At 36.2% G+C, this 26,426-nt stretch overlaps 1 protein-coding gene across 5 annotated transcripts in view; it reads right to left on the bottom strand.

The window, feature by feature from the left end:
• LOC131429524 (ELAV-like protein 3) overlaps positions 1-26,426 on the bottom strand; it is an 88,979-nt gene that overhangs the window by 32,641 nt on the left and 29,912 nt on the right. For 2 of the 5 annotated variants that reach the window (XM_058593696.1, XM_058593700.1), the window contains exon 1: positions 6,340-6,947. The exons of 1 other annotated variant lie outside the window; for it this stretch is intronic. The gene's annotated coding sequence lies outside the window, so the exon portion shown is untranslated. Of the gene's footprint in view, positions 1-6,339; positions 6,950-26,426 lie in introns of those variants that run through there. 2 more of the 5 variants (XM_058593701.1, XM_058593699.1) reach the window with 2 other exon arrangements.

Below are 26,426 nucleotides of genomic sequence, written 5' to 3'. Positions count from 1 at the left end.
AATTTACTACGAGCTCTTAAAACCGGGTGAAACCATCACAGGAGATCGCTACCGAACGCAACTGATGCGCCTTAGTCGTGCGCTAAAAGAAAAGCGGCCACAGTATCAAGAGCGACATGGCAAAGTCATCCTCCAACACGACAATGCTCGGCCTCACGTCGCAAAAGTGGTCAAAAAGTACCTGGAAACGCTGAAATGGGAAGTCTTGCCCCACCCGCCGTATTGCCCAGATGTCTCCCATTCTGACTTCCACCTATTCCGTTCGATGGCACACGGCCTGGCAGTTCAACATTTTCAATCCTTCGAAGAGTTGGAAAAATGGATTGCTTCATGGATAGCGTCAAAAAAGCCGGGATCCGAAAATTTCCGGAAGGATGGGAGAAAGTTGTCGCTAGACAATACTTTGAATAATACATCTGTAAGCACTTTTTCGCAATAAAGCTTTAAATTTTGGAAAAAAGGGCGAAGGCAAAGTTGTACACCTAATAGTATTCAGGTCTTATAAGCTCATAACTACACAAACTGTCTATGATTGAACCGATCGAATATCGATTTGAATAAATATTTTGTTATCCCTGTTGTTAAAAATGTCTAACCTTCATGTAGTTGACGACACAAAAACGTACGAAATTTTCAAAACAGATTATGAAACTATTCGAGCTTGAAGGCCTGGTTATTCAACGGCCCTAAAAAATTACTGCAAGTGCGACAGTCTCCGGATTCCAGTTTCGGAAACAGTTATTCAAAATGTCCAATATAAAACTTGCATCGATTTCTCGTGAAATGTTAATATGAAAGGCCCATTACACAACTGGGTGGTTTAAAACAGGTTTTTTATTCTTTTATCCCCACTGTGTATTAACTGTAATTCTAAATATTATAATTAAAATATACTATAAACCGAAATCGAAGCAATGTGCTAGGATTCACTCTCTCTCTCTCTCTCTCTCTCTCTTTCTATATATATATATATATATATAGATTTAATGAAGTTCACAAATACAGGTTTGAATAGACTAGCATAGAAAACACAGTAACAAGCCCTTTACTTGCGACTCTTTATGAAGCTGACATTTCGAAGAATGCATTTGCCAGACGCGTCCCCGAACACAAGAACGGCTTCCAACGAAAAAAATATCACCTGTTCATTTTGATTCGGCAATAAGTCGTAAAGAAAACCAAATCGCGGCATGTGCGTGTTTTTTTTGCGTTTTGAAAACTGCTACTATAAGCGTAGAAACGAATGTCTGACCCAAATAAAGGTCATTAACGCGAACGCCATCATCGCACATTAGAATGAGATTTAAATAACTTCTTTACATTATATCGTGAACATCTCCCCTTTTTATTCAGCGATCTTTAATTTTTACGTAAGCTACAAACAGCTTCGAGCAGTTTTGCCAGCTGCTGATATTTATAATACTCAAGTTGTACGTTTTTTCACTAAACTCTAAACTATTATTAACGACATTGCGCTGCAATTTAGAATGGATCTAAGATGTCAATTCAATGCGTTGGACGCAATTTCACATCGATGAACCCTGCTCCATAGCGGTATTGTTATAATTCACGGGCAGAATTTTGATGCTGTAAATGAGCAAAATGTCATGATTTCAGAAAAAGGAGTGTATTTTCATGTTACGATTATATGTCATGATCAAAAGTTATCGGATCGTGAACGTCTTTTTTGACTGAATCTGAACGTAACGCATATTACATTGGTGGATATAACCTCAGGGGTATAAATGTTACCACGGTCTTCCTTGCAGTATAAACTTAGACGTCATGTCTAAAAATAAATCATCAAATAAACGACTGAATGCCAAAACCGCATGAGTGAATCTAAGTTTGGAAAACCCCGTTAATTATTTTTGAATGCAAAACAGGTATAAAAATATTGAGTGCAATATCTGAATACGGATTTAGCAATTCCAAAATTATTTGAAAACATATTTTTTGCAGGAAACGGACAAAAACATTGACTGTAAACACCGTTTTTTTACTTTTGCTTCGATTTCTGACCTTATGTGCGGGGTTGGAAATCGCACACATGTAGGCAGCGTGAAAGGCATCGAGTTAGCCATCACGTTTTATACCCGTCCCCAAAACCTAATAAAAATTAAGGCGGTTTTTTCAAAATCAAATGTTTTTATCCGGTTTTTGTTTTGCGATACCAGTTTGTGCATTAGAAAACACTTAAACGGGATTTCCAAACTAACACATGGATCAATAAGTCCCGAGACTAAAGCAGAGATGAAGCTCGTAGTAAACCAGTAACCACGTCTTTCTAGAGTACTAACCTTTGCTTGAAACGGGTCAAAATTTTAAGTCGATCCGACCAGAAACAGCTGAGTTATCGAGGTTGGAGAAAAGTCGTTTTGTAGTTTGTTTAAAAAATGAAAAAAAAACGAGTTCCGTGTTTTGATAAAACATTGTTTTTTAATGGGTAAAAACACCGTGCAAGCGAAACAATGGATTGAAAATTGTTATCCGGACTCTTGTCCATCAAAAGCAACGATTTGTCGGTGGTTCGCCGAGTTCAAACGTGGTCGTACCGACACAAATGACGCGGAACGTTCGGGTAGACCTGTGGAAGCCGTTACACCGGAAAATGTGAGTGAAGTGACAAAAATTATAATGAAAGATCGTAAAGTGAAGCTCCGTGAGATTGCTGAGATGACACAGATATCATAAGGAAGTGTATTTACTATCCTTCATGAAAAATTGAGCATGAAAAAGGTTTTTTCCAAGTGGGTGCCGGATTGCTTTCGATGGAACAAAAACAGCCTGCCACAAGTCGATGAAAACAACGGCGAAATTGAACGAATTGGGCTTTGGTCTGCTTCCCCACCCCCATACTCGCCAGATTTAGCCCCCAGTGACTACTGGCTCTTTGCTGATCTTAAAAAAATGCTCCAGGGAAAAAGATTTGGCTCAAATGAGGAGGTCATCGCTGAAACTGAAACTTATTTTGAAGCGAAAGATAAATTTTTTTTATAAACATGGTATTGAAAAATTGGAAAAACGTTGGAACCATTGTATCACTCTAAAAGGTGATTATGTTGATGAATAAAAAAAAAATTTGCAAAAAATGTTGTTTCCATTGTTAGTCTCGGGACTTATTGATCCATGTATTATGTTGTACTTATCCGTTTTTGCCATTCTCATATAGAAAGGTTATGCAATCACTGTGAAAACCGACTTTTGAACCGAGGCCCGGAAAGCCGAGTGTCATATACTATTCGGCTCAGTTCATCGAGTACGCAAAATATTTGTTTGTGTATGTGTGTATGTAGCGTTCTTTTGCACAAACTTTTCTCGGAGATGGCTGAACCAATTTTCACAAACTTAGATTCAAATGAAAGGGCTTGTGGCCTGTTCCAGAGTTATGGGGTAAAATGCGGCCTGTTCCAGAGTTATGGGGTAAAATGTGCAAAAAAATGAAAAAATGTTCTAACTTTTCTCATAGATGGCGCGACCGATTTTCACAAACTTAGATTCAAATGAAAGGTCCTGTTGTCCCATACGTCCCTGAATTTCATCTGGATCCGACTTCCCGATTCGGAAATATAGGGTAAAGTGTGTTTAAAATTTTATACCATCACTGAAAAGGGCGAAAAAGCATAAAAAATTCTAAATCGATCTCTGAAATTGGTATTTTTTATCAGTTGACGGTCAAACAAACCGATTTCGGTTATTCTTTTAAGAATTGAATAGAATTATTTTGAAGAATACCACAGTATTATATACCTATCATAGTATGATTGATATGAGAAAGGCATCATTACACAACTAGGTGGATTAAAACAGGTTTTTTTTCATTCAGCCGTTCAAATATGAAATGATATCGTATTTTGAACGCATTTGCTACGTATGATTTCAACATTTTTCCCGAAATCTTGGTCTTAAGGTGCAATGTAGCGTCATAAAATGCGCGCAAAATTTTATCAAGAAAAAAAAATGCGCGCAAAATTTTATCAAGAAACAAGAACTTTTTTCAATGGGTAAGCGCAGTGGGCTTACCTCTCGTTATATTGGCTTGTAAAATAGACTAGAAGTAATTGATTTTTGATTCCTTTACACTTTGAATATATGCTAATTTAATCGTTATTGTTAGTGATTACTCTTACACTAGAGCTATAAATCATGAGTAATTATGAATGACTAACATGATGTTATATGTATATGTATTGACCAACTTGTTAACCATGTATATGTCTGTTGTTTTTCAATGTTTATCACATTGTTTTTGTATCACGAGAATACTTGGTTTGTATTTAATTCAGTAGCTTGTCAATGATGAAGTTATAGTTTTGCTATAAAAATTGCTACAATCTAAAATAATACCTGTTATACGATATCACACAGCCAGGCTTTATTGCTTCAGCTACATCAATGCATTGAACTCAACAGAATTGGACATTGTTAGCATTATAAATGACAGTAACTTAGAAAATAAAGAATTTCTTACAATACCCATTTTATTGTATTCAACTCGTTTTTATTTCAACACAAAACCCAATGCTGCATAAATTCGCGTCATAATTTTATATGTAGTTTTTGCTCACGATATAATGCCACCGTGCCCACCGTGCATTTCTCACACCACCTCAATACGAAACAGCAGCGCGCAAGCAATATAAAAAATGCGGAAAAGTTTATGTAAACTTTTTCAAATTTCGGTTGTTTTAGCTAATATTTTATAATTTTGAGTTGCATTTTCAGATTCTTTGTGAAATTCTGCTACAACCACTACTTTTCAGTTCTAAAATCATCCCCGTAGAACGGAACAGTTACCGTTTATACATTTCAAAAATCAATTAGGGCTCGGCAAAGCAAAATTTCAAAATTCTAAGAATACTTAGTTATGATAGATTTAATTTCGAAAAGTGTTTTTGGTTTTTCGAAAATCGGTCTAGTTTTTGAATAATTGATCAAAAACGCGATTTTCGCATTCCGCTACATTTAACCTTAACTAATGTTTTAAATACTATGCTTTCAAATAGCCAAGTAGCGATTTTATTTTCATTTTCATTTGAGTTCATATATTTTGAATCATTTTCAGTATTAAAATATTGTGGACAACGACGTAAAAACACGGTGTTCTATAAACAGTTTTGTAAATTTGTTTATTACTTCGGGTATACTTTTATACTTTTTTGCAGTTATTAGAGAATCCAGTCAAAAGATTGAACATATTTCATATTGAATTATGCAAATATTTCTGTTGGATACTGCGGTATAGATTTTTTTCCGCAAAATTGTTTGGAACTAAATAAACTAATTAATATAGTTATAAGCATTTCTATGAACATTAAACCAAGTAGTTAGTCGAGAACATAATGTCTTTTATTATATGCTGTTCTAGATTCATAAATCAAATATATTCTACGGTTTTTGATAGTAATCGAAATGTTGTTTTAACAGTAACAAACATATCAAAAATACAAAAAAATCAGTTTCAATAATTCAAAACATTACTTTAGTGTGTGCCAACCGTACTTAGTCAATTCTTGTTATTATATGATGTCAATTGTCTATAAGTCAGTTTATTTCTCAGAATCAAGTACACAACTTTAGTTGTGCTTTTACTCCCATGTCTACATTTTACCCACCAATCTATCACATTGTCACTTTATTCGGAAGGTTCAATGTGAAACCCGGTTTCAAAAGTGAAGTTACGATTTTCGAATAAAATGCATTCCACATGTAACGCAAATAACGACTAAGATGAATTTTCATGAGAGGAAAGGATGATTGATTTTTTAATCATGACAACGATTACGGATTTCTTTCCGTGTTTTGTCTAAGAACCATAATGGCAAAATATTTAATTAAAGTCATTCAATCGATTATTCGTAAAGCATCATTGATTCCTTTGTGAATAGCGTTCCGTAAAAGTTGTTCCGAGTCCTGATTCCTAAGAGCGTTCAACAAGCATGCAATAACCGGTGGGTTTGCGTTCACGAATGTCCACATTCTCTCAACCATTCAGGTCCTGGTTCCATTCTATTCGTTCGCCACAGGGACACTGCTCATGAATGGATTATGCATCGACTATCAATTATGTGTGTTATCGCTCCGATAGACACGGCCGATATCCGCACCACGTAATTCATGGAAAGTATTTCCGGTGCAAGTTGAAACGTTCGCTGCAGCATGCTTTAAAAATCGATCGAGGAAAATTCATCATCGCCATCATCACCACCGTATGCCTCACGGTCTTCCAAACATCGTCAAAAATTATAAATAAAAACTTCGAACTCGCAAAGCAGCGCTTTCGAATGGATTTCGCCGAACATCTCAAAGCGAGAGCATACTGATGAAAATAAAACTCACCTACAATAATAAACAAGTTTTCAAACAAAAGTCATAAATAATCCTATTTTTAGTCGACAGCAATATTCTGCTCTTCTAAATTACATTTGCACTATCCTTCGCGCCTCGATTGCACGTAGCTTCTGCGTTTTATCACTTTACGTAACACAGTACTTCATACCACCGGTTGGAAAGATTTATAAAAAAAAATACTTTCCCCGACGTTTCTTCGTTTGATTGTACAGCAAAACTCAAGCGTAAATCAATCACACTTCGGAAATTATTCCCTGCTGTTGAGGCCTACCACTAACTCGTTCATCGACACGGCGACATAAACGAAATCACAATCAATCGCACTAAATAAAGGGGTCTCTTCTCAATAAAGGTCCAAGAGTGCTCCAATCAATGTCACGGACTTAAGCCACGCATCCCGTGGTTTAGGCTTTCACGTGCCGAAGATTTTTTTTTTATTTTTTCGAGTTTTAAAGAAACGAATTTTGCCAAAAACCAAAAAACTTAAACAGAACGTAAAAAACGGAAAAACAAAAACGAAACGGAAAGGAAAATAAATCGAACGACCGAGAAAACGCGACTTGTTCACTTGGCGGAGGGCGAAACAAAATTGAGCCAAAATGTAAATTTTTCTCCCCATAGAACCAGCCAGTAGTCGGTGGATTGGTGCAGTAGGCAGCCGGTGCCAATGTGCGTAGGGAAAACTGAAGGAAATGAGTCGCTGGGTAGACATGTGTGAGTGTGTTTAATAGAGCATTCCTGCTTTACCTTCTCTATGACGGATGTCTGGGTGGAAAGCAGTCGAATCAAGCAGGCTGCGGCTGGACTGCACTCGACTCAACTTGAAATGAGCACTAGGGTAGGACAAAATGTTGATTTCAACTTCACCAAACTTTCCGTGTTCGGTTTAGATCCCAGAAGAACTACGCTAAATTTTAGCTCGATCGGTGTAACGTTTGTATGGGATTTAGTATTGGGAAACAGACTTTTGACAAAAAAATTCGGTTGGATATTACCCTATAGGCTCTAAAAATCACTGCACGTGTTATTTTCATAGAAAATTTAACGAAATAAAAATCCTTCCAGGATCGCAAAACAACCCGACATTTGTAGAAAAAGTATAATATAGTTTCACCGATCGAGCTTAAAATTTGTATAGTTCTTATGGGACCCAGAAGGAACACGAAAAGTTTGGTGGAGCGAGAAGATAAACACTTTCATCCTTCTGTAAGATGAAACGAGAAATAGCAATGCAGAGAGTTTTCCCGGTACCAAAATTCGTCACTTATTTTTCGAAAAAAAATATAAAATTGAATTCTAAAGAAAAGCCTTTGGTATTACATTCCTGTAGCGGAATTTGACCTTCTGTTTCAACAGACTTCGCAACCGATTCAGAGTGTACAGAACCATTGCATGGCTGGTGCTACGATTCTACTGACACTACGAATCCTTCCAGGTCGGGGCTCGAACATACGACAACTGGTTTGTAAGACCAGCGCCCTATGCATTGAACCGCCAGCCCGAGACGCAATGAATTCTAAAATCATCTTGGAATCACTTATCAGTGAGATCTCTATAAACAAATCATTTCAACTACAATTGAGATACTTGCATCAATTTAGTAGCTTACACATGAGCAATGCCATAAATTCATAGTAGGAAAAGATTATTACTGCAGATCATTAAATTTTGCAAAATATAAAACATTTTTATAATGGGAACGGAGAGGTTAGAGCAAATAAAAAATAACCAAGTTTAGTTTCTTTTCCGAATGTTGTGACATTATCACAAACATTTTCCTTACTATTATAGTAATAACAAATATTCGAAAGTGATAAAGTGTAGCACATTTCATATTGTAGTAAATTAGTATAAAAAATTTAGTACCTTAGTCAATGAATATGAACGAGTACGGAGACGAATTACGGGGATAACAGAAAAAAGTGTTATACACTGAGGTCTCTTTTTACGCGGGGGATACGTACCGCGTACAAAAAACCGCACTAAAAAAACCGCGTAACTTCGGAAATCCGCGTAACTTCGGAAATTCGCGTAAAAAAACCGCGTTACTTCGGAAAACCGCGTAAAAGAAACCTACAAACTAAAAACAAAATTTTTAATGCCAAATATCTTAGAAATGCATGAGACGTCCAGATCTGGTGTAATCTAAAAAAGCCCCTCCTAGTTGTCGATATAATTGAGCATAATATAATATAATATAATATAATATAATATAATACAATGTAATACAATATAATATGATATAATACCATACAACATAATATAACATAACAAAACATAATATAAGACGATAATATATGAAGTAATATACTATGATACAATATATAACAGTTGATGGCGCAGTGTAAGTTATGCTCTTCTTTCGTCGCAGTACTGCAGAAAATATAATATTTCTTTTTTAATAATTATAATAATTATAATAACAATACTAATAATAATAATAATAATAATAATAATAATAATAATAATAATAATAATAATAATAATAATAATAATAATTATAATAATAATAATAATAATAATAATAATAATTATAATAATAATTATAATAATAATAATAATAATAATAATAATAATAATAATGATAATAATAATAATAATAAAAATAATAATGATAATAATAATAATAATAATAATAATAGAAATAATACTTACAACAATATAAAATACAATGTAATATAATTCAATTCAATATATAACAAATAATGCAACAAACAACAGAACCACATGTTGTAATATACTGTGATAAATATTGCACTTTAGGATGGGCTTCAACCTACAAGCCATTTCGCACCCTCTCATTCTGCTACTAACGCAGAAGGTGATAGCACCCAGTCGACGCCGTTCTATTGACCAAATGTCGGGGAGGCATGAGATAGGAACTTGTGAGGACTTTGTTATCTCACCATTTGACGACCTGTTCAGTTTAATTAACGAAGTGCATATAAAAGAAATTTTAGATCGATTCAATGCGTTCTTCATGAATCATATTATATGGATTTCATATTAGGCTGCATTATTCCAAAATGGGTCTGACATATGTACTATATAAGGAGTGTATCGATAAGTAGTTAGCAACATTCAAACAGTTATTACTCTGAAATGGCTTAATTTTTTGCAGCGTGTTTTGCGGTGACATGTTTGTTTACATGTTAATAACAGCTGCGCAATCGATTGGTTTCGGTACGGTTTATCGTTTCAATGATGAGTCGAATTGATCCGGAAACGCGAAAGAAAATTCTGCACACTTGGTGCTCAGAAAGTGGTGTCACGTACAACGGAATTGCAAAACGGGTGAAAGTTCACCACACCAGTGTCAAAAATATTATCGAGATGTTCGGTAAGACCCTTTCCATGAAGGATTTGCCCAGCCGGGACTTAAAAGTGGTTGAGTACATCAGAAAAAACCCATCGGGGTCGACGTGGGATTTGGCCAAACAGTTCAACACCAACATCGGGATGATTCAACGGATCAAAGTTCGGAACTCCCTGAAAACATACAAGGTGCCGAAAAAGTCCCTGGTACAGCAAGTTCAGGCCAAAACAAGAGCGCGAAAACTGTATAACCGAATTCTACAGAATAAATACGGATGCATCCTGATCGACGACGAAACCTACGCCAAGGAAGAATCTCGAGCGCTGCCCGGACCCCAATATTATACGAAATCGGTGTACCAGGACCTGGACGATGCTGACACCACGGTGGCGATGGAAAAGTTTGGGCAGAAGGTGTGGGTCTGGCAAGCAATTTGTACCTGTGGTTTGCGGTCGTCGATTTTCTTCACAATTAACGCCAAGGTGTACGAGGAGAATGTTTAAAGAAGAGAATGTTGCCACTGTACAGAAAGCATAAGGCTCCTCCTCATTTCTGGCTGGATTTGGCTTCAGCCCACTACGCCAACTCCGTTCTACAGTGGTTGTCAAAAAATAATGTACAATTCGTGGAAAAGGACATCAACCCACCGAACTGCCCGGATCTTCGGCGATTGAAAGGTATTGGGCAATTGTCAAGCTGCACTTTCGGAAGGAAGGTACAGTGTCCCAAAACATACAGGAGTTAAAAAAACTGGACAGCTGCCACCAGGAAAGTCAGAAACTGTGTAACTGTGCAGAATTCAATGAAGAATGTCAAGTCCAAAGTGCGAGCGTTTCACAGAAACTAGGATTTTCTTCAATATAATCAGTGAAATGCATAAAAATGTAATTTTTCTACAATATATCGAAAACTGATGTCAAAATATGTTTTTTTTTCGCTTTTTTATTCAATAATCAATGTTGCTAGCTGCTTTTCGATACACTCCTTAGCAATTTGAATTTATATGGGTCTTGAAAGTTATGACGGAATCGTTTAATAGAACCCAGCTTACTATTTGCTATATTAATTATAGTATTGAAATATTCGACAAATGTGAGTTTGTAGTCTAAAATTACGCCTAAATCTAGTAGAATTTAACGTTTTTCTACCTTTTGATTTCTTAAATATACGTCCACAGATTGAGTTTCATTTTTCCTACTGAAAGTTATTGAGTTACATTTTTTTACATTGAGCTTGAGTAGATTTTTGCTGCCCTAAATATGGGACAGATTGACTTCGTTCTGAAATATTGCCGCGTCGGTGATATTTCTAGTTTTTCTAGTATTTTTACACACTTGAGTAAAGAAAACGTCGTTTAAATGTAAAATGAAAAGAAGAGGCCCTAGGTGAGAGCCCTGAGGTACGCTAGATGTTACATTAATTGGTTCAGAGCTTGTATTTTGGAAGCGAACTACTTGTACACGATTCGTTAAGTATGTTTTGAGCCATTTCAGAAGCCTATGCCATACTTTTGAAGTTTGTTATATGTCAAAACGGCCGAAAGCTTTGCTAAAATCAGTATAAAGAGTTTCTACGTGGTCGCCAGCGTCCATAGCATTCAGAGTGAATGTCACAAATTCTAGGAGATCGTTGTAGTTGAGCGTTTTTTGCGCCAGATTTAAATATTGGTACAATAAAAGAAGATTTCTATGTTTTAGGAAAATTATTTTTATTAGGTGACAAGCTAAAGGGTATTTTTTATAAGCTTGCTGATTTGAAATTTAAATAAAACACATGCCAAATTATGAAATGGTAATTTTTTTTCATTTGGTAGATAATTTCAAAGCATTTCACGTTTAAATACGATTTCAGACATACGGTCGCCACGACTATTTTTCACAAAACACATTCTGGAGGTACAATTTTCGTTGTTGGTTTATCCACATAAAAATCCCGTATCCCCACAAAAAAATCACGTATCCCCACAAAAAAATTGAGTGGCGTCAAATCACACGAACGTTAAGGCCAATTCACCGGTCCATTTCTCGAAATAATGTTGTCGTTAAAATGTTCTTTCAATAAGTCAATAGTTTCGGCCGCCGTATGACAAGTGGCATCATCCCGTTGAAAACACATTTCGTTCACATTAATATTTTGAAGATTTGGCAACAAAAATTCATTGATTATGGTTCTGTATCAATTTCCAATCACGGTAACGAGTCGTTCTTCCTCGTTTTTGAATAAATTAGAACCGTTGATTCCACCAGCCCATAGACCGCACCAAACAGCGCATTTATCGGGATGCATCGGTAATTCTTAAACGGCGTCGTGTTGATGGGCCTCATAACTGAAGAGAATTTTGCACTATAAACAGTTTTAAATTAACACTGATTTAAAAAATAAATTTCCATTATTTGAAAGCGTTATTCTGGAGTGATTTACCGAACAATACTGAGTAGAGATGTCACTTTACACTGTCAAAACAATTTTCAGACAATAGAGTAATACCTATTGAAAAAACAAACTCTCTACAAAAACACAGTAGAGGTAGTATAAATTCTTCACCATTTTCTTTTTTGTAAATATTGGTTCGCCCACTCATTTTGAGATTCTGGATTTCGAGGTTGGTGAACTCCACGCCAAATTGTGCCCGTATAAATTTCCCCGTTTGCGTTTTGTAGCTGATAGCTACAAGATGATGGTTATAGTTTTCGGAAAGTATATAACATTCTGTGTGAAAATATTGTTTTCTCTACTATTTTCGCGTATAACCAGAAGTGGCCATTTTCACCTCAGATTGCTCTAATGCAGAAATTGTGGAATTCTCATGAAATATATTCTGTTATTCACAGTATTCCCAAGCTAACAGTTTTTCATGCAAAATAGCTAAAAATCCCCTACAAGTTCAGAGGGTGTTGTAACACTATTTCTGATAAGTGATTTATATCGTATTCCACTTCATGATAACGTCCCAACTCTGAAGGAAATTCATTTTACACTGTTCCAGCTGCACCGTTGATTACACATTTTCACGGGCAAGTACCATATCGGCTGTAGCAATTGGTGTCTTTCGAAGGAAACACGTTGCAGGAACGCGTGTTCCTGCTTGCATTTGACAGTATGGCAATATATAATAGATACATGTGTATATGCCTGGCTGCATTGACGGTTGTTCATTTAACGCTACCAATAGTTTTTATATGGCTTCAACCGTTCGATCGCGGTGGGTGTCAATTTCGGCTCTAGTCGGTGCTAGACTCATGTACACTTAGAAAAAATCGTGTAAATTTACGTCATTTAAGACCGACATATCCGAGCATCAGAAATAACTCATTTTCATTTTTGACAGTTTATCTAATAATACATATTACTTGCATATTTTAAAGTGTAAAATCTTTTAAGTTTACACGCTTGCTTGAAAGGTTGGGTAAGTTTGACCAATATTTAAATCATCTAATTTGCGTCGCTAGTAAATCAAATAATTTCTTGCTGTGTATGTGTAGACACCGCTGCCATACCCCTGAAAAGGCAATCATTCGGAGACATAGCTGATGACTGATGCATGTGTAGTTAGAATGATTCAGCAGTGAGTTTTAGATTTAGATACTAACTTAAAACTGACGAAACTTCATCATAATGAAGAAATGAAGATGGGATCAAGTGGGCTTCTTTATACAAAACGGTCAAGTTTCTACTTTGGCGGGGCACGGCTCTCCATCCAATGGTTGGAAAAATTAGAAATGTCTTCGAACTGACTGGATGGTCTCATATACTTTTATAAGGCCATAAACTGGATTGTATTTGAGTGCTCTGTAGGCCGGGTTGACGGTTCACTGCGTAGGGTGCTGATTTTACAAGCCAGCTGTCATATGCTCTAGCCTCGACCTGTGTGATTGGTACCGATAGACTCGCTTGTGTTTTCAAACCCGAGCATCGGTGTCCGTTTTCTTTTTCTATACCGCGTGTACGAACTCGAACACCGCATGCTTCATTCGTAGAGGCGGTGTTGTGTTTTCTTCTTCCGTACCATGCACGTATCGGAGCCTTCATATGAAGGTTTGAAATTGTTGACACTCAAAACCCTGTAATTTCGGAACCGATAGTCGTATCGGCGGCTTTTTATGCGGATTTCCGAAGTTACGCCGTATTTTTTATACGCGGACTTCCCAGTTACGCGGTTATTTTAAGCGAATTTTAAGCCATCCGGTTTTCTTGTTTTATCTTAGAAATGCATGAAACGTCGAGATGTGGTATTATACCTAGTTTTGCCTTTCTCATATAGAAAGGCTATGCAATCACTGTGAAAGCTGACTTTTTAACTTTTTAACTTGTTTCATATACCATTCAGCTCGACGAACTGAGCAAATGTAAGTGTGTGTGTGTGTGTCCGTTCGTGTGCGTGTATGTGTATGTGTGTATGTATGTAACAACAATATGCACTCACTTTTCTAGCAGATGGCTGAACCGATTTTCACAAATTAAGATTCAAATGAAAGGTCTTATAGTTTTCTAAAAAATTCTAGAACATTTTATCCAGATCCGACTTCCGGTTCCGGAACTAAAGCGTGATAAGTGGAAAATTACCAATTTCATTAGTATTTTTTCAAAAACGAATCTCAAAAACAGGTACAAATCCCATAAAACTGTCTGATAATATTTTTCTAGTTTGCAAAGCTTGTCAGTTTGTGAGCATAAAACCTTAATCCGGCACTACTGGTCCCCCCCTTTTCCTGTTCCAGAAGCACCGAAAGTTGTGCAGAAAAACTTCGATTTCTCTGCGATGCTTGAACTGATTTTCACATATCTTGATTTGAATTGAATATCATTTTATCTTTAAAGCTACTGTGAAATTTCATCCGGATCCGACTTCCGGTTCCGCAGTTACTGGGCGACGAGTGTCAAAGTTTTCAGATCGCCATATAGAATGACAATATGTACCACACCGAAAGAAGAAGAAAACACAAAACAAACAATGCGTGCTTTGTTCTATTTCGTACACGCTATGAAAATATCGAAACGGTTACGGATGTCTGCTACTAGATGCTGTTAGATTTCGTTTAATTGATTTAATCGGAATAGAGCATGAGATAGTAAGTTCAGGTTCAAAACTGTTCCAATTTTAGGTCATATTTGTTGCTGGCAAACAAACCAACTTCGGCTATATCGGTCATCTGAATCCGGTTTCGGTAGAATTGGAAATGGTGATTTAAAACTACAAAAGGGTCTCACTCACTTTCCACTTTCATAAAATTATAGGTTCAAAAGAAAAGACTTACAGTTTCATATGGAATTCCTAAATTTGTTGTGGATATGTGGATTTGTAGAGTTGGTCAGATTAAGTCTGAACAAACTTTTCTTATTTCTGTTCAAAGAACAGTTGTTTTTGCTAATTCCACAGTAATATATTTGATGTTATGAGTAATATGAGAAAGGCAGCATTACACGACTAGGTGGATAAAAACAGGTTTTTTTTCAAGTCAACTCTCTGACACAATTTCCGGTTTTATTAAAAAAAAATTAATTGCGCCAGATCTCCATGTTTCATGCAAATTCTAAGACGCATTTTTCCAAAAAAAAATTTGAGATTACACCATATCTCAACGTTTCTTGCATTTCTGAGACATTTAGCATCGAACAAATTTTTTCGATTCGGAAATGTAATAAATTTTCTAAATCCGATTTGTTTAAATTTTTTTTTTTCAGATTACACCTGATCTGGACGTTTCATACATTTCTAAAACTAAAAAAAATTTCGACTCGGAAATCTCAAAATCCCAAAGTCGATTTTTTTTTTCAAAAGAAATTTTCAGATTATACCAGATCTGAACATTTCATGCATTTTAAAGACATTTGGCATAAAAAAAGTTCTTAACTTTTGCTTTTTTTTTTCTCCGCAGATTTTCGAATTTTTTATTTGTTTTTACTCGAATTTCCGAAGTTACGCAGTTATTTTTTACGCGGATTTCCCAAGTTACGCGGCTTCTTGCGCGGCTTTTTTAAGCGGTACGTATCCCCTACGTAAAAAGATACCTCAGAGTAATAGGTCAAGCCATCGCGAAGAAATGTGAGTTCGATTTTAGAGTTTGTGAATAATATTCTCGGTGCTCCCGGAAGCGGAAGTTTGTGAATAATATTTCCGGTGCTCTCGGAATATTTTCTCGGCGCTCCCGGAAGGCCAGTTTTAAAATACATTTTTGTGCTTTGCATCGCCGCTCTGTATAACTGTTTGACATTTTCAGCACTCTTCATCTTGTAATTCTGGAACCAACAGTCGGATTCGAATAAAATTCCTTTCATTTGAATCTAAGTTTGGTAAAACCAGAACAGATATCCCCGAGAAAAGTGACGAAATAACAAAATAATGACAAATTTTACCATCATATCTTGTCTTAATGTTTCTGTGCTGTCAGAGCGATACTTGATATTTAATCAAAGGATAAATCAAATAGTACACCATCTGTTAAGCATCAAAATTTATCTTATTTATAAGTTTTTTTTTTAATTTTTTTATTCAGGCCAATTTGCGTACAAGCTTTACGTGGCCGAATGAGCCATGTTTTTATTAGATAAAATAATTTATTTACCGTTGGATCTCGTTGTCACCCTTTTTCTAGGGGGAGGGGAGCTTCCATTTTTATCTTGCGATGAGTGAGGGGCACTTTGTTCGTGGCTCGTCTCGTCCTCCATTGCCGCATCGGTGGTATCGTTGTTGGTTTCCGTTTTTTCTTCGTTTTCCTTGTAATTCGCATTCTTGGGTTGGTTGTTAGTTGCTGTAGACGCGCCTTGTTGTGCATTAATTGCAGTTGCTGGTGGGTTTGATGGTACAACAGGAGTACTGCGCTCACTAGTTTCCGTTGTTGGGCGGTTGTCCTTATTTTTGTTTGAAGATGTCCTTTTTGCAGTTTCAGTGCAAGGTTTGCCGTAGTGTGCAGGTTGTTCACAAAACTGACATGTAACCAGTTGATTTTCATACGTAATCAGCGTTTTACACGGATGTATCCCGTCTTGATCACAAATGATGTAAGATGGGATTGCTTTACGTAGTTCCATACGTACCACTCGCACGCCATTCCGGATACCAGGGAAAAAATTCCGCCATACTTCCCTTTCGATGGAAAGAACTTCACCGTACTGCGACATACTCTTCCGAACATACTCATCACTGGTCTGCGGGGGAAAGTCATGCACGCGTACTTCTATGGCATTGTCCACCATGTACACAGGGATTTTATATTCAACATTGTCATGATCAATACTGTGCATCCCGTTATTAACCGAAGCAAATGCAATTGCATCTTTTTCACGTTTGAACATAATGTACACACAGTTAGACGCCTTGTTGAATTGAATCTCACTTACATCATTAGCGTTTAGATGCATTCGTTCCTTAAGCAAGGTTTCAATTTCGGTTGCTGCTGGTCTAACTTTGCAGCGCTTGAAATCAATACAAATTGAATTTGGCCTTGTAGGCCAACTTTCAGGCTTTGTTAAATCGTATTTGCCCATTTCGTATACTCTATTGTTCACTACACTGTATTGTCTTTGTTTTTATCGTCTCGACCGTAAGCAATTGTCGACTGCGTCTTATGGGATGCGAGCACGAACTGATTTATAAGTTTATCTTATTAGTAATTAATAAGATATTTCAACTTAATAAAGTACAATTTATCCCGTAGTTCTATATTAATATAAAATACAATTTAATAAACTAGATTAGAAACAGATAAGAGAAATGATTATGACATTATTCTTTTCGGACTGCTAGAATATCCAATAACTGAAAAATAAGTCTTATATAAATATTTTGTTTTTGATATTACAATGACATAATTTGATATTCTACTGTTATTTTCTCATACAGACTTTGTTATAATTTTTGATATTTTAACTCATATATAATAACACCCTGTGATTCCGGAACCCGAAATCGGATTCGAATAAAATTCAGGAACTTCGTATGGGACTACAAGACCTTCCAAATTGGATCAGCCATGTCTGAGAAAATTGAGTGCTTAGAAATATTACATACTTACATACACACACATTCAGACACGCGTACTCGAAGAACTGAGTCGAATGGTATACGACACTCAGCCCTCTGGACCTTGGTCCAGAGATCAGTTTTCACAGTGATTGCATAACCTTTCTATATGAGAAAGACAAAAAAGATTGAACTTTCTTTTATCAGAAAATTTTCCAGATAGAAACACTACATTTTTGTCGTGAATACGACTAACTTTACTATGGGGCGCCTTTTCAAAATTTGCTCAGTACAAGAATGAGTAGAACTTTAACGCAAATATCTCTTGATGTACTTTACCCAACAACATAACATAACAACATAATTTTTTCTACAAGCTATCGGAAGTATGATCAGGAATTTGTGATTAAATTTTCAACAGCGTGAGATAACCATAAATAACTGAAAAACAATTTTTTTAAAACTTTTGGAAATAATGAGGGAAATTCATCACGCTTGCTTGCCTTTTTCGCACCCGGACGATGGTTTTGAGGTAGTAGGGCACATATAAGCTCCGATTATCTACTAGACAAGTATAAAAGGTAAACTTTGATTGAACATCGTTTTTCTAGTGGATGTCGAGGTGAGTCTTCCACCAACATCAGTAAGAACAAACCAAGTATAAAGCGTGAAACGCTCAAGTCGTGCTCTCATTTAGACTTCAGTGCTCAAGAGGAGCAGTCGTCGGCAATGAATTCAGATCTTTTGCGTGGCACAAAACCTCAAACGCTCAGATCGAAGAGCCAGTTATCCTTCAAAGAAGATCGATTGAAGCATCTTGCTGCTGGTCTTTAGCATTTAAGAAAAATACAATGGAAAATAGAAAACATTGGGGAATATTATGCAAAATCAGCCCTTCTAATGGCTCCAAATGTTATATAAAGAACTATAAAAATTGCTCCTTTGTAAATCGAAAATTAAAACCACCAGTGTAGTGCAAATCTAAGATAATTTGACTAGCTTTGTGCAATTTTTGCAGAGCAAAATTAGCAACAGTGTTTAATATCGTAGAGAGTTACACAATTTGGTCCTTCTGAATGCCAAAAATTAATCCCATACAGCATTTTGATAGTTTCTTTCACTGAAATATTCAAATCCAAAATGAAATAATCGACATAAAAATTTTGTATGTTGCTATTGTTTGTTCTGTCATTTGTTCCGCGTTATTTAATTGTGTGTTTGTCACCAATAAATCAATCTAGTCTAAATGCACCGTTATAATTCTGGAAGCAAAGCAGTAAAAGTTGAAATTCACACAATCATCTAATACGAACGATTATCATTTTCATTCGTATTCACGTCGGCCAGTTATGTCTGTGACATTACTCACCAGCTTTTTTATCAAAGTGTATCCTGTGATTAGTTACCTAGTTACCTAAAACATTGCCGTAAGGTAATGGCAATTGGTAATCTTACCAATCTTACAAACCGTTTATGTGATAAGGGTTTTTGCAAATTTACAATTTTCGTTTGTTTTGCTTAGGCCCTTCTCAAATGTAACGCTAGAGTTAAAACGGCAAACTGATGAAGCAAATTGTTTTCTTTTTGGTCATGAAGAATACTTATGTAAAGTTTGAACCAAATCAAGAAATACAAAACTTAAACGACCTTCGATTTTATATAGAGTTGACTTTCGGTGAAATTGACTATCTAATGCCATTTTTCATTACCATTTCTGCTCGAAAATGCAAAACCAGAGCAATCCACGCCCCAGTGTTTTACAATGAAAAAACGTCGTAAAAATCTACAACGAATGTCAGAAGTGATTATTAAAATGATTGAAAATTATGCCAATGAAAACTTGATTTCCGTAGAAAACTTCGAACTTCATCATATTTCTCGGAATCCGTATATCTAAGAAGTTTTCCGTATATCTGATATCGCTGTTGAACGACAGGCACGACAGGAATCATGTTATTGCATTAGTTTTCTAAAAGTTCGCTTGACACATTACTACTTAACTAACATGACTGAACATCTGTCGATTATGTAGAAACGGATTGAACAAACTGATATAATATTATTAAATTTTTAATTTTCGAAACATGTCCAGTGGGAGCGTCCGGCTCGATACCATCGACTGAAATAAAGGGTGATTTTTTAAGAGCTTGAGAACTTTTTTAAACAATAAAACGCATAAAATTTGCAAAATCTCATCGGTTCTTTATTTTAAACGTTAGATTGGTACATGACATTTACATGACATGACATGGTCCATTCGGAAAGTCCAATTTTGGGCAACTTTTTCGAGCATTTCGGCCGGAATAGCCCGAATTTCTTCGGAAATGTTGTCTTCCAAAGCTGGAATAGTTACTGGCTTATTTCTGTAGACTTTAGACTTGACGTAGCCCCACAAAAAATAGTCTAAAGGCGTCAAATCACATGATCTTGGTGGCCAACTTACCGGTCCATTTCTTGAGATGAATTGTTCTCCGAAGTTTTCCCTCAAAATGGCCATAGAATCGCGAGCTGTGTGGCATGTAGCGCCATCTTGTTGAAACCACATGTCAACCAAGTTCAGTTCTTCCATTTTTGGCAACAAAAAGTTTGTTAGCATCGAACAATAGCGATCGCCATTCACTGTAACGTTGCGTCCAACAGCATCTTTGAAAAAATACGGTCCAATGATTCCACCAGCGTACAAACCACACCAAACAGTGCATTTTTCGGGATGCATGGGCAGTTCTTGAACGGCTTCTGGTTGCTCTTCACTCCAAATGCGGCAATTTTGCTTATTTACGTAGCCATTCAACCAGAAATGAGCCTCATCGCTGAACAAAATTTGTCGATAAAAAAGCGGATTTTCCGAATGGACCACCTAAGACGCAGCCGCGGTCAACATTTAAATGAAATTATCTTCAAAAAGTAAATGTCATGTACCAATCTAACGTTTAAAATAAAGAACCGATGAGATTTTGCAAATTTTATGCGTTTTATTATTTAAAAAAGTTCTCAAGCTCTTAAAAAATCACCCTTTACAACACTAAACGGCACAGCACGGAGAGCCCAAATCCTTCTCTAACGAGTAACTTTGGCTTGCTTACGGCTATGAAACGACAAACTTCAAATGCGGAACAATGTGGTGTTTCTATTTCGACACATAAAACTTCTAACCTATGATCTTTATGGTAGAAAGGATTTGACGGGAAAGCAACGTTTCAGTACTACAAAGAAACTTATTCCCAACTCTATTAACTACATGTATAGCCGGAGGTCACTCGGTTCGGCTGAACAGCACTACAGTCTGTGCTACAAATAAATTCCCCACCGGCAGTCGGTGATGTTACCACGAAAGCCTGAAAATTGGACCCAGCCCAAAATTGAAATGACAGCACGAATGCACTGCTGACGGCAGACCCGAGAGACTATGTGCCTTCACATGCCTGGCAGTCCTACTATTATTGAACAATGGATCGCAATTTCGAATCTGTCATAAGTCGATCACAAAATAAAAACGAAACGAACGTCTGTATTTATGTAATGAATTTCTATTGTTTTATCGGATTTCAAATTTTTAACTTGTATCCACTTCGAAACCAAGAACCAAAAGCGTTATAAGTGTAGAATTAAAAAAAAACTAGAACATGTTCTTGATAGTATCTTAAATTTTTCTGCTCATCACAATCACACCGTCCAACTTCGGTGACAGTAACATATCTCTGTGTAATATCATCACATTCCTCCACCGGTACAATACCGAAACCTCGGGCGGAACGAGAATATCAACCGAATCAACTCCCTTCAAACACCTTCCGCAGCCCAGAAGCCCCAGCTGGAAGCAACTGTGGCAAAACTGATCTAGTAAATAGCTGCAAGGGATCAGCATAAGAATACCTATCGGGAAGGACGGCTCTCAATTGTCGCTGGAAATATAGGAAAATGTAAGTAACATAGATTGGAGGCATCATTGCATTCTACATCACGTGTAAAATTGTGCCAGAGGATGAACACAATGGAATGACTACAACGGAAATGGTACATTTTACTGTTGGCTTATTTTCGTATCGTTGTTACCTACATGTGAAAGAGAGCAAAAAAAGAAGAAGAAAAAACATATTCCACATACGGGGAAATTCCAACAGTTTGAAAACTACAATGCAATGAGGAATTTATGGAATAGATAGGAATGACCATAACCACAATCATTTAAATTAATTCAATCAAACAAATTCTTTCGTAACATTGAAATTAGAAGGTAAGGGAGAGTTGGGCAAAATGGTAAATTGTCTTTATAAATTGTAATTTGCATTATCCATCGATCTAACACAATTACCGACGCAAAATTTGTATTCTAGGTGGCTTTTGGTACCAAGAACAGTTGACGAAAGTTATGAACGATTCCCTTGAAAATTGAGTGGTACATAACCGAAAGTGTATTTTGACTGTTGTGTCGCACATATTTTCGCTGCCGATTGTTTCACTTGTAGACTACATTTTGCAAACGGATTTCACAAATATAATGGAATTATCAATGCATTTGTAGGCATATTGTATGTATTTGCCAGAGTTGAGAAATTCCAGGAATGAGTAGACGAAAAAGTGACAAAATCAGAATCGACCTTCTCCGATTCGGATGAAACTTTGCACATGGCTTCAGTATGGCAAACCATAAGTTTTGAACCGAAGGAGAGATCAATCCGACTCACGACTGATTTTTAAAAAGGGCGTATGTATTTTTGCATTAAACAAAAATTGTCTTTTTCAAATCGTTGTAACTCGGAAACCATTAATTGTACAAAAATGGTGTTCAGGAAGAAGTTACTGGGAATCGATTGGGTACTCTAAAAAAATATAAACTGAAACAAATTTTTGATTTTTTTCTCAATAATTACCAATTAATCCGAAAAAGTTAAATAAAAAAATCAGGGTTTTAATTTTTTTTGATAATTTTTATTTTAAAGATGTTATTAAAACCTACAGATTGATGGCTATACCATCCGTGCCTTTTCAAAAATGAAGAAGTTACAGCTAAAACAATTTACAGATATAATCGAAATTTCAAATTCTCGTTGAAAGATAATCATTTAAACAGTATAACTAACGTAACTACGTCAAAACGAATAAACACATGTAGAATCAAAGAGGTGTGCCAGTTTTTATTTACCTTTTTCGGATTATTTTGTAATTATTGAGAAAAAAAAATCAGAAATTTTTTTCAGTGTATATTTTTTAGAGTGCCCAATCGATTCCCTACAACTTCTTCCTGAACACCATTTTTGTACAATTTACGGTTTCCGAGTTACAACGATTTGAAAAAGGCAATTTTTGTTAAATTCGAAAATACATATGCCCTTTTTAAAAATCAGTCGTGAGTCGGATTGACCTCTTCATCGGTTCAAAACTTATGGTTTGCCATACTGAAGCCATGTGCAATGTTTCATCCAAATCGGAGAAGGTCGAGTCTGATGATCTGCTAAGCATTTCTGGAATTGCTCAGTTGTAAAAAAGTGACATGGAGCAGATTGGTTGAAAATTGGTGGGGCAAATTGGTACACTAGCATTTATTTTTACATGTCATGATTTTTTTCGAAAATTTCATCGATTTAATCAGAGAGATAATAAGAGTATTAGGAAACGAAGAAATTAGAAATTTTAGTTATTCAACTTATAGAAAAATCCTGAATGTGTCTAAAATAATATTTTATCAAATCTTTCATAAAAATAATCCGCAAAAATATATGCAAAAAAGATTTCATCATCTAGGATCCTTTTTTATTTGTACTGAAAAAATTGCTTTGGAGAGCTGCTTGATTTTCCATTGTAAATACTTATACCTCGGAAAAAAGCTCACACCCCAGTTAGAGATGGTCAGAGAAGTATTTTTTCAAACTCGTACCCGATCGAAAAAAAAACTTTTACCCGTACCCGACAAATACAATAAAAATCTGTACCCGTACTCAACCCGAACTTGGAAAAAGTCCCGAGACCCAAAAAAAAAACCTGAAACCCGACCATACTTTTTCGCCCGAACCCGACCCGTAGACGTTGAAAATGAAAAAATCGACACACGAAACCGACAAACATATTCTTTTCTGTACCCGAACCCGACCAACACCCATGGGTTTCGGGTTCAGATCGGGCTTCGGGTGCAAATACATGAAACCCGATTACCTCTAACCCCGATTGTCACTAAGTACTAATAATAGCAGTAAAATAGCCCTTTACGAACACCAAAAATTCTTACAGCCTTATAGTCTGCAATCTGAAAGCTCATCTGTTGTAAATCAATCAGAATTCAGCATTCTAAATGCTCACCTGACATAAATAAACATTATCTAAGAATAGCCGTATATTTTGTCAAAGTCGGCCCTAATTCACCTACAAGAAGCGATTTGAGTGCCAATTAGCGATTATTTGCTGTCATAATGCGGCATTTGTATTTGCTTATCGGTTATCTGGCAAACATAATTGATTCGATATGTAATCACAAAATATTGTTAACAATCACAGAGAAGATATTATGCTTAAAAATGAATTAAATTTTATGTATGTGTATTTCTGTTTCAACTTTTGATATAAAAATGTATGAAAATGGCTGTATTTCCGGAATTCTGATGCACAATGCACCTTAAATTTTTTAATTGTTTTTCGTCAAATTTTCTATTGGGCTATGATTTAAATTTACATTGTAGACAGGCCCGTACCCACGAATTCGTTTCGGGAAGGGACAGATAAAAAAATAAACATTTAACTAACAGTCTTATGGTAGAGCCGTGTCTACCACAGCTCATGGTGGCTAAAATCGTAACGCGTATGAACGGATTGCAAAAGAACGCAGGTTCGAGTCCTGTCTCTGAGCGTTTCTTTTTCCAAAAAATCATCTTCTCTGTGAGTTTGGCTTCTCCGATATATATTTTTTCATTTGGCTTCTCCAATATATGTTTTCATTCAGTCATTGCAAAAACTATCAAACAGTCTTCATCAGTTCGCACGTACATCTCATCCAAGTCAGTCGATATAACAAAACCGCTTACATTCGGGACAGAAGAAACAAAGCACAGTATTGTGTAGTGAACAATAGAACGACCTCGACATGAGTGAGCCAAACGAACAAAAGCTACCGCCGACACGAAAGAATACAATTGTTGTTGACTTCAGGCAGTGCAAAATTTGACCTTCGATACGAGAACTTGAAGGTTTGTTTAAGGAGCAAATGCATCTTGACATTAAACGTGTGCATTTACTTCAATGCGATAAGACGAATAATGTTGTTTACATCCAGTTTTATAAAGAGTTGTGATTTTCGGTCAAGAAACAGGAATTCCGTGCAAATCACTTGTTACCTATGACAATCAGATGGCCACATGTCAATATTGCCAAAAAGCTGTTCACTACGGTAAGCCATGTGATAAAATGGACAGGGAGACAACTACACCAAAGAACAACGGTGCTTCCTTCACACCAACCCCAAGCAACCCCAGTACATCTGTGACAGCCACCAACAATGAAGCATCCCCTTCAACGACACCATCAGTATCCGCTATAGAACAAAGTACACCGGCTGCAGTTAACAACTTACCCTCCAACCAACCAGCAATTGCAACCAATATACAATAAGGTGCATCTACAGCAACTAACAACGAAAAGAAGACGGAAATCGACAACAATACCATCGATGCGGCAATGGATGACGAGACGAACCACGAACGAAGTGCCTCTCAATCCTCGCAGAAGGGAAATGGAAGCTCCTCTCCCCCTAGAAAAGGGTGACAACGAGATCCAATGGCAAAAAAAATTAAGTAACAAAAATGTAAGCCGATCGGCCACGTAAAGCTTTTACGCAAAAAGGCCAGATTAAAAATTTTATTATATAAAAAAAACAGTCTTCATAGGGTATGTCGCTGACGACAACCAGGCAGCGACTGGCACAGTAGAGAAGGTAACAAGTGATTGTAAATATACCCTCCTACCCAGTTTTTGAGCGAAAGAATAGGTATAGAGCGAGAAGACTAGTGTTTGTTGTCTGATGAACAGAGAAAATGTTAGGATATATGATACCGGTCGTGAGGCGGCTAGGATTTAGACCATGTTCGATGTACGATTATGCTTATGCTTATGACAGACATGTGATATCGGAATCACTGTACACCGTGAAATCACATATCTGTCACCCTAAATCACGGTGGTATCACGCGAACATCATGATACAACGGTGATCTCCGCACTACGGTCATTTATCGTTGTACTGTGTTTTCAAATTTGTACACTACTGAGTCATTGTTTCCTATTCAATGACAAGTAAATTTATTGTTGAAATGGATGTAGAACACATAATGATTCATATTTTGAATGCACATGTGGTAATAATTAACAATATAAATCCAATACATCAATAAACCAATTGTGTAGTCACAACTTTAAACTCCTCAAAATCCTAATAAAACCATTATATTCCAGCCTAGTAGACCGTTTTCCATAAACGTTGTGAAGTAAAACAAAGCATCAAACCTATGTCAAATCTATTTCGGAATGATTTCAAATTCAAGAAGGTTTTAGAATCAGCTCTATGATAAACATAATCCTTTTTATGAAAATTTCGCAATGAATAAACTGTTTCGTTGAAAGCATTTTTTTTAAATAAGTGTGTGCCATTCCGTTTTTATTGGTTACATAATAAGAATACCTTAGAATTATTTACTATTTTGAGGCTTAATGTTAAAAGTTTATGCGCTCTTATTTTTATTGTGAATATGCGGGTAAAAAAGGAATTATTACTAAACAACTTGAAATTTTTGCGGATTTTGCAAAAGTCGGCATGAT

Source organism: Malaya genurostris, chromosome 2 (genome assembly GCF_030247185.1).
Source record: "Malaya genurostris strain Urasoe2022 chromosome 2, Malgen_1.1, whole genome shotgun sequence".
NCBI lineage: Eukaryota > Metazoa > Arthropoda > Insecta > Diptera > Culicidae > Malaya > Malaya genurostris.
Note: the sequence above shows the minus strand (reverse complement) of the source record. Positions and strands in the feature narration are given on the sequence as shown.